The 11,552-nt window shown below is 38.6% G+C and overlaps 1 protein-coding gene across 2 annotated transcripts in view; it reads right to left on the bottom strand.

The window, feature by feature from the left end:
- Positions 1-11,350, bottom strand: part of LOC139740877 (uncharacterized) — a 28,377-nt gene extending 17,027 nt beyond the window's left edge. The window contains exon 1 of one of the 2 annotated variants that reach the window (XM_071651463.1): positions 11,322-11,350. The gene's annotated coding sequence lies outside the window, so the exon portion shown is untranslated. Of the gene's footprint in view, positions 1-385; positions 524-11,321 lie in introns of those variants that run through there. The other variant, XM_071651462.1, reaches the window with a different exon arrangement.
- Between the last annotated feature and the right edge of the window lie 202 nt (positions 11,351-11,552).

The raw sequence follows: 11,552 nt of genomic DNA on the forward strand, positions 1-11,552 counted from the left end.
GCATAAAGTAGCAAAATAACATCTAACATAGACTGCCAAATTACCATACTTTGTAGACACACCACAATTAAGACAGGAGAACTTGTGTAGCAGTGATGCTAAACAACACTGCCACAGTCACGAAGGCAACAAAACTCAACATTTGAAACACAATCAACGAAATGGCAAATTGAGTTCCATGCATCCTCTTTACCTGGTTATTTTTTTCCCCCTGTGAAATAGCCCACAAAAAATTGGCATTTAACTTTTCAACATTCTTTTCGAATATATTCTTTTCACATACACATCGACTGTTCATTCATCAACTGCTATTTGCTTTATGTTAGATATTCCATTAAAAAAAAAAGATTAGTCACAGAGTTTTAGGAATTGACGGTAATCTCACGGTTGCAACTGCGTCAAATCAGGCTTTGATTATCCAACAGAGAGCTGGACAGACATCCTTGCATGCGAATATTTCTGACCAATGATGAAGCAGCACGGAATGCCAGCACATTAACCTAATATAGGCTTTTTGTGCTAGATACGTAATGAATCTACAGGCATTGACTTTTGACAAATAATCCTCAACGCATCCTGCCACATCAACATCGGTGTTGAATATCAGCAGACGAGCACTCGTCTTCCTGTATGATTGAAGAGGCCTTGTCCCTGAGATCACTGGAAACTGACACACAAACCGACATACCCACTTGTCAGTCTGTGACAAATGACGTCAAAGCGGTTCATACTCTCTTGGTTTTGTTTTGTTTTGTTTTTTTAACGATGAGATGAAATGTCTGCATGCTGATAACATCAACTTGAAAATCCGTTCTGATAGTACGGGGGATATAAAATCACAAGGATTTTTTTGTTTTTTCGTGATGCTTGCAGGAAAAAGACACATACATGGATCAAACAATCTATCACTCAGCATAGAAAACAAAGTCCTAAACCAATTTGCTTAATCCTCCCCATATCTATTACTTCCCTTTTAAAATCCCTTTCTTCTCCCTCCCACCCCCCCCCCACCCCCCAAAAAGTAATAATATACAATGTATATTGTCCTTTAAGCTTTATCCTTATATTTACTGTACAATGCTTGGTAATCCTGGAACACTGAACATGAACTATGTTCATCATTGGTGTGGTAAGATGTAAAGCTACATCAAACAATCAACAAACATGACTTACTTTTAAACAGAGTTGCAATGAATATTTGTAATGTATCAAAAATTGACTGCATACCATAGCAAGCCAGTTCTCATATGACACGGAAAGGGGGGGGGGGTATAGCATCTTTACACTTGGTTGTTTAAAATTCTGCTCATTTACATGATTGTTGCTTTTCAAACTTTCTGTCTGCTTAGTATATACACATGATAGGCAGAAAAAAGTTAGAAAAGAGATAGATGAACAAACTGAATTAAGTATAGCACAGAGAATACTATACGCATTAAAAGAATTACAAATGGGTCATTTGGAATAATGCTCATATACTTCAATATGTATAATGAGGGCAGGCATATTAATCAAAACTGAAGGGCTCTTGCTCTTTCAGTACAAACAGGAAACAAAGAGAAGTGGAAAATCATGGGAAACAAAGAGCAGTGGAAAATCATGGGGAAAAAGTAGTACTAAAATGAAAGAGTAACTGAAACTGAGACACTTCAGACACTGTGAGATGAAAGCATGACATTTTAAAGAAAAAACTTTCATTGTATGCTGTCTTCATGATTAAATGAACCCATGACAGAAGACACAAAATTTCATTGTCGGGAGAGTCTATCACGCATTGTACAGGGATTGTATTAGACAGTACTAGAGCGGACACAAAGTGGAATGGACAATATGCTTGATGAACAACAAATAGGCAGGCTGGTAAAACAATAGAATAAACCTACCAAATTTGTAGCAGACCTACTGTAAAACAAGCAATGTTCGCGTGCATTCTAATTTCGTGAATTTCCTGAGAGCCAAGATATGAGAAATCAAAATGCACACGAAAGTTCTTACCTACGCTATATGTATTGAATGCCAGCGGCAATTCATGAAAATTTCATACCACGAAGAAGGCTATCGGCTCCAATTCGCGAAAATTTCATGACGCAAATATATCGTGTTTGACAATGTATGAATACAAAGTTTGTCACAGTCACATAAGCACACACTCTATACCCATAAATTTGTGACTGTAAAATGCTGAGCAGATGAAGTGAGCGGATGACTGGAGCCGAGTTCTTTTCACCTTATTTGTCATCGGGGCGTTATGGCCAGGCGGATACATCGTGGCACGGATACCTAGCTGCCCCCCTGTCCTTAACCCCCTGAGGTTGCCCCAGTCTCTGGCCTAGGAGAGAATAGAGGAAGCCCCTCTTTGTCACATCAGCTGATGGAAAGTTTCAGTCCCAGCAGCAGGCAAGGACACATGACGGTGAGGAGGGGGAAGGATTGGGTACAGGCCGAGGGTGATGACAACCCCCCAGAGAAACGGCAGCCGCAGTCATAACCAGGGAAGGAAGTTGTCATCTCAGATAGGATGCCAGCTCCAGAAATTGTTTGTAATGCAGGGGGGCTGTTAGAGATGGCAATCTCATGGGAAGGGAGGGGGTGGGGTACGATGATGGCAGGTCAAGCTGCACACAAAGAAGGTAATGTCTTCAAATATCATTCTGAAGGATAGTGAAGGGGGGGGGGGGCATCAGTCATGACATCCCAACATCCTGACTGGCCAGCTTTGAGTCAGGTTTGCGGAAGTCGGTTGAATTTATTTTCTCCTTTATTGCCCCAATTGGTCATCCATGTGTGACATCCAAAAGATACCGTTTAGTATTCCCCAAGATTTATACCAAAGAAATAACTTTAGGTATGGTAATAAGAACTTCTGTAAAGAACTCAATTCCTCGGGTTTCATAAGCCTTCTGAGTTGTACTGTGTATCACTCACTCAAACAGACTGCAATTCAGAAAAGGGCAACCGAACTGACTGTCAGATTGCCACGCTTTTAATTTTTCACTTTCAACACATAATGCCTTTATACTGGTCCGAACAAAGGCCAAGGCAATCTGTAATACCATCACATTCCCACACCAATAAATGAAACAGACTGTTGCGATTGACCAATTACAATCTTTATTTCACATAAGTGCATGCCTTAAAAGTACTGTTTACCTTTGGGAGTGCTCAGCCATTTAAAAAAAGTTTGAGTTATAACATTTGATGCACGTACATTAGGTCAGTTGTATCACAAAACATCCTACTATAAACAATTTTGCTATAAAGTCTAAAATATATTTTTCTCACTAAACTATAACTGTGGACGGTTTAGTCTAAAAACAATTTTATCATAACCATTGTTCACTTATCGTATACCTAAAAATACTTAACATTGATTATAAATACTGATTACTTTTCTTACACTGGTTGTTTCTATCCTTAACTCACATTTCAGAACTATTTTGGAGTACTGAAGCTGGGTTTTTGTTTCATCTACAGATGGTAAACAATGCCTTTAACTATTCACCAAAGCACAACTGATGTGATTGGGTTTCTTCCCGTGTTTTGAATGCATTTGTACTGTACTTTCCTGTGCTTCAGCGTCCTAGTGTCAGTGTACTGGAACATCGCTCAGAGTTCAGGAAGGACTCCAGATCATGATGTAATCTGTGATTCATAGAGTCGCCTCTAAAGAAAATGTCTTCCGCTGTAGGATAAGCACTTCAGTTACCTAATGCTTGAACACATAACATGTGTTACACAATGATGTAGGGCACGGCAGAGCCACTAATGTTGCATCATGTATGCACACAGTTGCCTGGTGTGACATGCCCTGAAAACTGAACCAAACCAAACCACACCAACTAAAGCAAAACATACAGAGAAACTAGAGAAAGAAAAACCCACAAGTACTTATTTCATGCATGGATTAGTATACAAATGGGCTGATGCACAGGACAGAGTGGATTGGTGAGAATTGGATGTGCGAGTTTAACTTTGGAACTGTTTTAACCCTCGAGCACAGCAAGTGGGTTTTAGACTGTTCCAAAGTTAAACGAGAGCATCCAATTCTCACTGATCCATGAAATACAATGTAGGCCTGTGCATCATTTGTGTTATAAAACGGGCCTGTAAATTCATGAAATACAACCATTTTCCCCATCATGCATCCGGTACACCTACAACACTATACGTAAGACTTGAACCATGCATTCAGATTTTACCGGATGCATGGCTCAGTGTGGATCAGTAAATATCAATGCATGACAACTGACCAATCAGATTGCAGAGATTCTAAAGCCCATTTTATATTCAAACATAAGCTCTGACATTCTGCCATAATCTTCCCTGGGAGAATATTTGTGACCCTGCATCACAAAATCAACAAAAAGTCATCAGACATGGATTTTTAGTTAAGATTCTGAAAATGCAGGCTCTAAGCTTTAAAATCAATGTGCTAGATAACTAAACACAAAAGGACTTTCCTAATCTACGGGTATCTAAATAATGGAAAGAAAGCACACAAACTTAAGGTTACCAAGCCATGCTCTGTGCAATGAATGGGAGAAAAACAGGATGTAAAACTCTAGAGCAACAACAATGAAGGGATTATCAGATCAAATTGAAACTAAGCAGGCTCTATTAACATTTCCATGACTACTAGCACATATTAACTTTCAGAGCAGTAGTATAATCCTTTCAAAAGTTATTAGAGTTGAAAGTGAGAGTGTGTTTGAAAGGGTTTTTAAGACATGAAAACTGACCTCTACGACATAGCTAATCATACAAATCATTTTTTTTTTGTTACAGTGTTCTAGAAAAACTACTAAAAACACAATTTCCCATTCCTTGTATGATCCCAAATTGTAAAATGGTGTAGAAGAATTACTCAATATTCAGAAAATATGAAAAACATTGACTGGGTTGAACCATTTCACCTATTCTGAGTCCTTTGTGTGATTTTGTTGTTGTTGTTGGTTTTGTGATGCACAGTCAAATGTAAAGCAATACCAAATAGCATAATGCTGACATCTTCAGCACTCTGTCTGTGTATGAAATACATTTTCATAATATCTTATGCAATGCTCCAAGCTGTACGGTAACACCGATTATGTGATGTCCATACACAGAAATTTGATTTAGGAAAGCTGCATAAATGGTACTAAAATTGGTGCACACTGTAAACATAATGCACAATAGCTGTGTTGTCATACATGTATGCTCTGTAAATGCAGCCAAGAAAGGTGGTGATGCTGCAAAATTTGGCTACCACAAAAAAAAAAGAGAGAGAGAAAAAAAAAGGGATGGTCTAATTTTGGCTGAGATTGGGCTTCAGGTTTTCAATTTTACTGTGAGATAATGAGAAACATCTTATGACATATGACAGAACATACAAACCTACAAGAAGAATTCAAAGTTTATTTGATGAAAATTGGTTTTGAAATGGCTATTTTTAAAGGACAAGTTCACCTTCATAGACATGTGGGTTGAGTGAATGCAGCAATAGTAGTAGAACACATCAGTGAGAGTTTGAGCAAAATCGGACAATCCGTTAAAAAGTTATGAATTTTTGAAGTTTCTGCTCAGTCACGGCTGGATGGAAAGACTACTATAGCTTGTGATGTCACATGAGTACAACGATATAAAGAAAGAATAAAGAAAATTCGACATATTTCCATTTTTCTCTAATAACAAAAGAACACTCGACTTCTCTCTTTCAGAAGGCAGGGGGAATAATATTACCCTTAACATACGTCAGTAGCAAGTCGAAGAAATGTGCACTTTATTCAAAAAGTAAATTTTTGTGAAATTCTCTTTTTATTTTCCTTATATAGTTGTACGCATGTGACATCATACACTGTAGTAGTCTTCTCTTCCAGCAGTGACTGCACAGATACTTAAAATATTCGTAACTTTTGAACGGATTGTCCAATTTTCCTCAAACTTTCACTGATGTGTTCTACTAATATTGCTGCATTCTCTCAATCCTTACGTACAAGGTTTGTATATGAAGGTGGACTTGTCCTAATTTAAAGACATCCAGGTCCTAATAAGAGGTGGAACCAAACTTTTATTTGGTCAACTTTGTTTTACTTTGTATTTGGATATTTCAACCATTTCAAAATAGATTTTCATCAAATAAACTTTGAATTTGTCTAAGATTCATATACATGGTGTATGCTCGGTAATATTTCACAAGTGGTATCTAATTATCTCGCAAAAAGTCAAAATCTGAATCACCCATCTCAACCCAATACAAAACAAGAGACCCGCGGGTCTAGCGCTCACCTGAGTATCGCAAGTTCACCTTTCACGCAGTCACTAATCTAAATTATTCACATCTCTACCAAAATTTGACGAGGCATTCTCAAGTGGAAGATGAAAATGTACAATAAGGGCCCAATTTTTTCAAGATTCCTTAATTTGGGGGAATTGGGGCCCCCTGGGGCCCTCTGGGTGGGGCATGGTGCCCAGTTTGATAAATTGAGATCCTGACCACCTAGGGATGCTACCTGCCAAGTTTGACAAAAATCCATCATGAGGTTTTCAGGAAGAAGATGAAAATGTACAATTCAGGCCTCCATTTGGACCCTTCCAACCACCCCCCCCCCCCCCCCCCCCCCCAAGAGGGGCACCCCTGGATCTCCTATGAACAAACTTGAAACTACAGTCATTACTGTACTCACTCATAGTATTATCTCAGCTCTATAACTTCTGATTCTAGAGAAGATTTTTAAAGATTCCTTCATTTGGGGGGTTTGGGCCCCCTGGGGGCCCCCTGGGCGGGGCATGGTGCCCATTTTAACAAATTGAGATCCTAACCCCCTAGGGATGCTACCTGCCAAGTTTGGTGAAAATGGGTCATGGGGTTCTCAAGAAAAAGATAAAAATGTACAATTTAGGCCCCATTAGGACCCCTCCTCACCCCCCCCCCCCCCCCCCCCCTGGGTCCAAAGGGGGGCACCCCTGATTCTGCCATGAACAAACTTGAAACTACAGTCATCAATGTGCTAACTCATAGTATTAACCTAGCTCTATCACTTCTGGTTCTAGAGAAGAAGATTTTTGCGGATTCCTTAATTTTGGGGGGTTTGGGCCCCCTGGGGGCCCCCTGGGTGGGTCATGGTGCCCATTTTAACAAATGGAGTTCCTAACCCCCTAGGGATGCTACCTGCCAAGTTTGGTGAAAATGGGTCATGGAGTTCTCAAGAAGAAGATGAAAATGTACAATTTAGGCCCCATTAGAACCCTTCCCCACCCCCCTCCCCTGGGTCCCAAGGGGGGCACCCCTGATTCTGCCATGAACAAACTTGAAACTACAGTCATCAATGTACTAACTCATATTATTAACTTAGCTCTATCACTTCTGGTTCTAGAGAAGAAGATTTTTACAGATTCCTTAATTTTGGGGGGTTTGGGCCCCCCTGGGGGCCCCCTGGGTGGGGCATGGTGCCCATTTTAACAAATTGAGTTCCTAACCCCCTAGGGATGCTACCTGCCAAGTTTGATGAAAATCGGTCTTGGGGTTTTCAAGAAGAAGATGAAAATGTAAAAAGTTTACGCACGACGCACGACGGACGACGCACGACGCACGACGGACGCCGGACGAAGGGCGATCGCAATAGCTCACTTGAGCCTTTGGCTCAGGTGAGCTAATGATATGAGTAGATCACAGAAACTGAACTGTGAGCACAGTGCTGTTTTGAAGTCACATCTAGAAAGCAGAACAAATTGATGTTGCAATGGCTACATAAGTCTCTCATTCCCTCAATGCACATCAATATTCACAAAATCTCCACATGAATTCAAAAAGAAGAAATTGCATCCTTCATACCCTTTTTATTATCACAGAATTGCGCTAAAGAAGCAAAACAGGGAAAACATTTTACAAGTGGGTATGTTTAAAGAATAACTCTAAAAGAGCTATGATACCTTTAGGGGGTCTCTAAACAAGTTTCTAAAACCAAACTCTGTGCAGTAAATTGTGCTGTTCATTCATGTGGCTGTTTTCAATTCCTCATTTCACCATGTTGCATAAAAAAAAGTGTTCAAAAGCTTACAAGTGTAAAGGAAAATATAGTTACATGCACACTGTAATTCATTTTCATCATGATCAAAAAGTTCCACCAGAAAAATACCCAGAATGTTAATAAACATATGTATACAATTTTTTCTTCAGCGCTTAAAATATTGTAATAAGCGCTTTATAAATGATATTTATTATTATTATTATACGAGAGCTATTATGATTCACATCTATTCTGTAAAACTTCTAGTGAATGATCTGGATCTCCCCTGCATTTAAAGGGCCTAATCAGGACAGGAGTTCTGTCTGGCATGAACTTTGGGGAATTTCCTTCCACATGGATCTCTCATTCAATCATACACTCTGTATGCCTACTCTATAATCATGGGTGGGATTTGAAAACCTGGCAGAGAGCCTCATGTTCTCATCCACTTAATTTGTTAGTCTTCAATCTAGGCTGAATCATTTGAGCCTCTCACACTTACAGGCAGTGGCTTTCTTTCATACATAGTGTATGCCATTGTGGTTTCTATCAGGGAGGTGAGCATCAAGTTAGTTCGTTGACAGCAGTCAGGTTTGGAAATGGATGCAACAAAGTGCATATTATAGAGACTACAAGCTACTACAAGCTTGCAATGAGAACTGAACTCATTCTTTGAAATGTTATTGAAAAGATACTATGTTTAAAAAAATCATTCGCAAAATCAACAGATATCAAAGTACAGCTGTATGCTAAAAACAAATTATAAGACATTTGGAAAAATTGTTTAAAAGTAAAGCTAGTACACAATAGAGAAAAATCATCTGCTCATCATTACAAAACAGGAAAGATCAAAATATATAATTTGCCTAAATTTTAATGTACAAATAATGACTACACATCATGCAGAGAGCTTACTCTACAATTATCACAGACTGACCAGCTGAGCAAATATATTTTATCAGAAAACCAAGGGAAATATACCAGTAATAACTGCTGGTGCTAAAAGAGGAACTTGTGAATTAACTGTAGACGAATAATTTGGCAGAGTTATTCCATCTCGGCAGCAAAGATAGGAAATAGTTCTTTCTTCACAAATGTTATGTGAGTAAAGGACTGACTAGGCTACACAATAGTCATAATGAGAACTTAAAGCGCACAAATTACTGGCACTACTGCAGCAGATGTACAGTCAAATTCGGTTTGTCATACTTACACCTGTTAGTTGCCCATCCTGTGTGTGTGTGTGTGTGTGTGTGTGTGTGTGTGTGTGTCCGTATTTGTACAATGCATAAACATCCTCACTGTCTCATACACTTAAATCCTTTCCTCAACTTTAACTTCAAAATCGTATCTACGACACTGACTACCTGGTAAATAGCAGAATTGCACAATGTATAGCAATAATTGTAATACGTGCAATACATGCTGTCTGCTCCTTTTTCCTTTGCTATGCCAGTGGAAGACAAATTTCTGTATTTTTAACAGACAATAAAGTTCCTTGTATCCTTGTATCTTTACTTTGTCTACAGTGTACCTGTACATTGTACATACCACATTTAAAGGCAGTCCTGCAATTCTTTATATTTGAGGCTGTGTGGACAACACTGATATCAAACTAAAGCCAATTTAATACACAAGTTGCAGTAGTTTGTAGCAGACAATATATGCAATAACTATCAATACAAATATTTGCATGTGGAAAAAAAAACACATTTAAGAACATTTTTTGTTGTTGTCTATTTTTTGTAAGTCGTATCTGGATACGTGTATTTACTTTATTTATATGCTTTACATCTACACATTATGTATCTCTTTAGCATTTCATCAATTGATTTCACTTTTACAAATCTACGCTGCACTAAAAAGAAAAAAAAATTGTTATTTCCCTGAATGAATACAATTATGAGCCAACTATTACTTAGTTGCTGGTGTACCATTACATGTAGGGTCACAGGCAAGAAATGTTAATATCATTGTCATAATCATCAGCACTAAATATTAAGATATTTTCTCCTCATCTAAAGGCTTCTATGATAAGCTTCTAGAAGCTTCTAGAATAAAAGTGAAAGTCTAGAGAGGACATCAAAGCAGAATTCCATGAAATGTTTTTATCAAAACTATCAGCAGTGTAATTCATCACACTTTGTGTTGAAGGTTATCATTCCAAAGACAGTTAAAGGGCACAATGGTACTTCAAAAATGAAACACTTGATAAAAGTTTGGTTTAGGCCTCACAATGTAACGATGATAATTTGTGTGACATTTTATGTGCACATGTACCCTGTTGAGTTTACTTCTTCCGTCCAATAATGCCTTTACAATGCTTTATTTGCCTGCAAATTAGCGGCCCGTTCTTTGCCACTTGGCACAGATGTCAAGAAAATGATGTAAATACATTGTAACTGTCAATGAATAGAAATTACTTAATCCCTACTGTGACAAAGTGAGGCTGTCTAATTTACAGGTAAGGTCAAGTTCAGGGAATTGACCAAATGCCAATGAAAAGGCCTTGCAAATTATAACTTTGTGCCCGAGCTCATAAAAGGTTCAGCGACGTACACAGAATATGTGTCAAACCACATTTGTTCACTTGTCAACACAAAAAGGTATTCCTTTTTGCAGAGGTTAAGGAGATCAAGGACTGCTCAGCAGTGTCGAGAATAAGCAGACCGGTTCTAATATGAAATGAAATGTATCAGCAAAATATAAACACAGTTCCATCTGAGAGAGACAATAACAAATGATTTTTACCTCAATATATCACTTTGGACAGGAAACCCTCATTCAAAAATTCATAATAAAGATGATCTTCATGTTTAAAAATAGAGTAAAGTATTGTCTTTAAACTGTTTTCTGCTGTTTTGGTCAGTGAGCAGAAGGAATTCACATCACTTTTGGGAGGATTCAATTCGGCGAGATTTCCCAACAGACAATTTGATGCAGGACAGCTACTTTACTAGACTTGTGAAACAAGATAAACAGCACACGCCAGGGCTTGAAGCTTTAAAAAAAAAAAAAAAAAGTTAGAAGCACTCACCTAAAGCAATGACAGCCAATATGGAAGTCCTTGTCATTCTGTTTCCTTAGGATACATTTGCCAGAGAATTTTCAAACACCATCAACAACAGCCAACTGGCACTCACTCAATTCCCAGGCACAAGAAGCAGGGGTTAGGCGAAGGTACACAGATGTATGATGAAGTTCCTCGATTATTGCAAATCATTACAGCCGACCCTGCAAAGCAGATGGCAACATTACTGATGTACAACACCATAAACCTTCCGAGGATGGGACAGAATTCATTTATTTAATTTCCACCGACTCTATCCTTTTTACCTTGTTTCTAGTGTGGATCTCTGTGCAACAAATTCAGCAAGAGGCATCCTTTGAAGTCCAAACTGCAAGCCATGTTGGGCACGTCTGGGATCTCCGATTGTGTGAGTCACTTTGGAGTCTATGCAGGATGTGTCGTAGCGAGTTCAATCCTAGGAAAATTGAGAGAAAGAAAAAAATCAAACCAGTCAACGACTGCCATGTAATACTTACTGTTCGGGGAGGGAGAGTGGG

This window comes from Diadema antillarum, unplaced genomic scaffold (assembly GCF_040938485.1).
Source record: "Diadema antillarum isolate AM-2024a unplaced genomic scaffold, OU_Dant_1.0 seq00000889_RagTag, whole genome shotgun sequence".
NCBI classification, from domain to species: Eukaryota; Metazoa; Echinodermata; class Echinoidea; order Diadematoida; family Diadematidae; genus Diadema; species Diadema antillarum.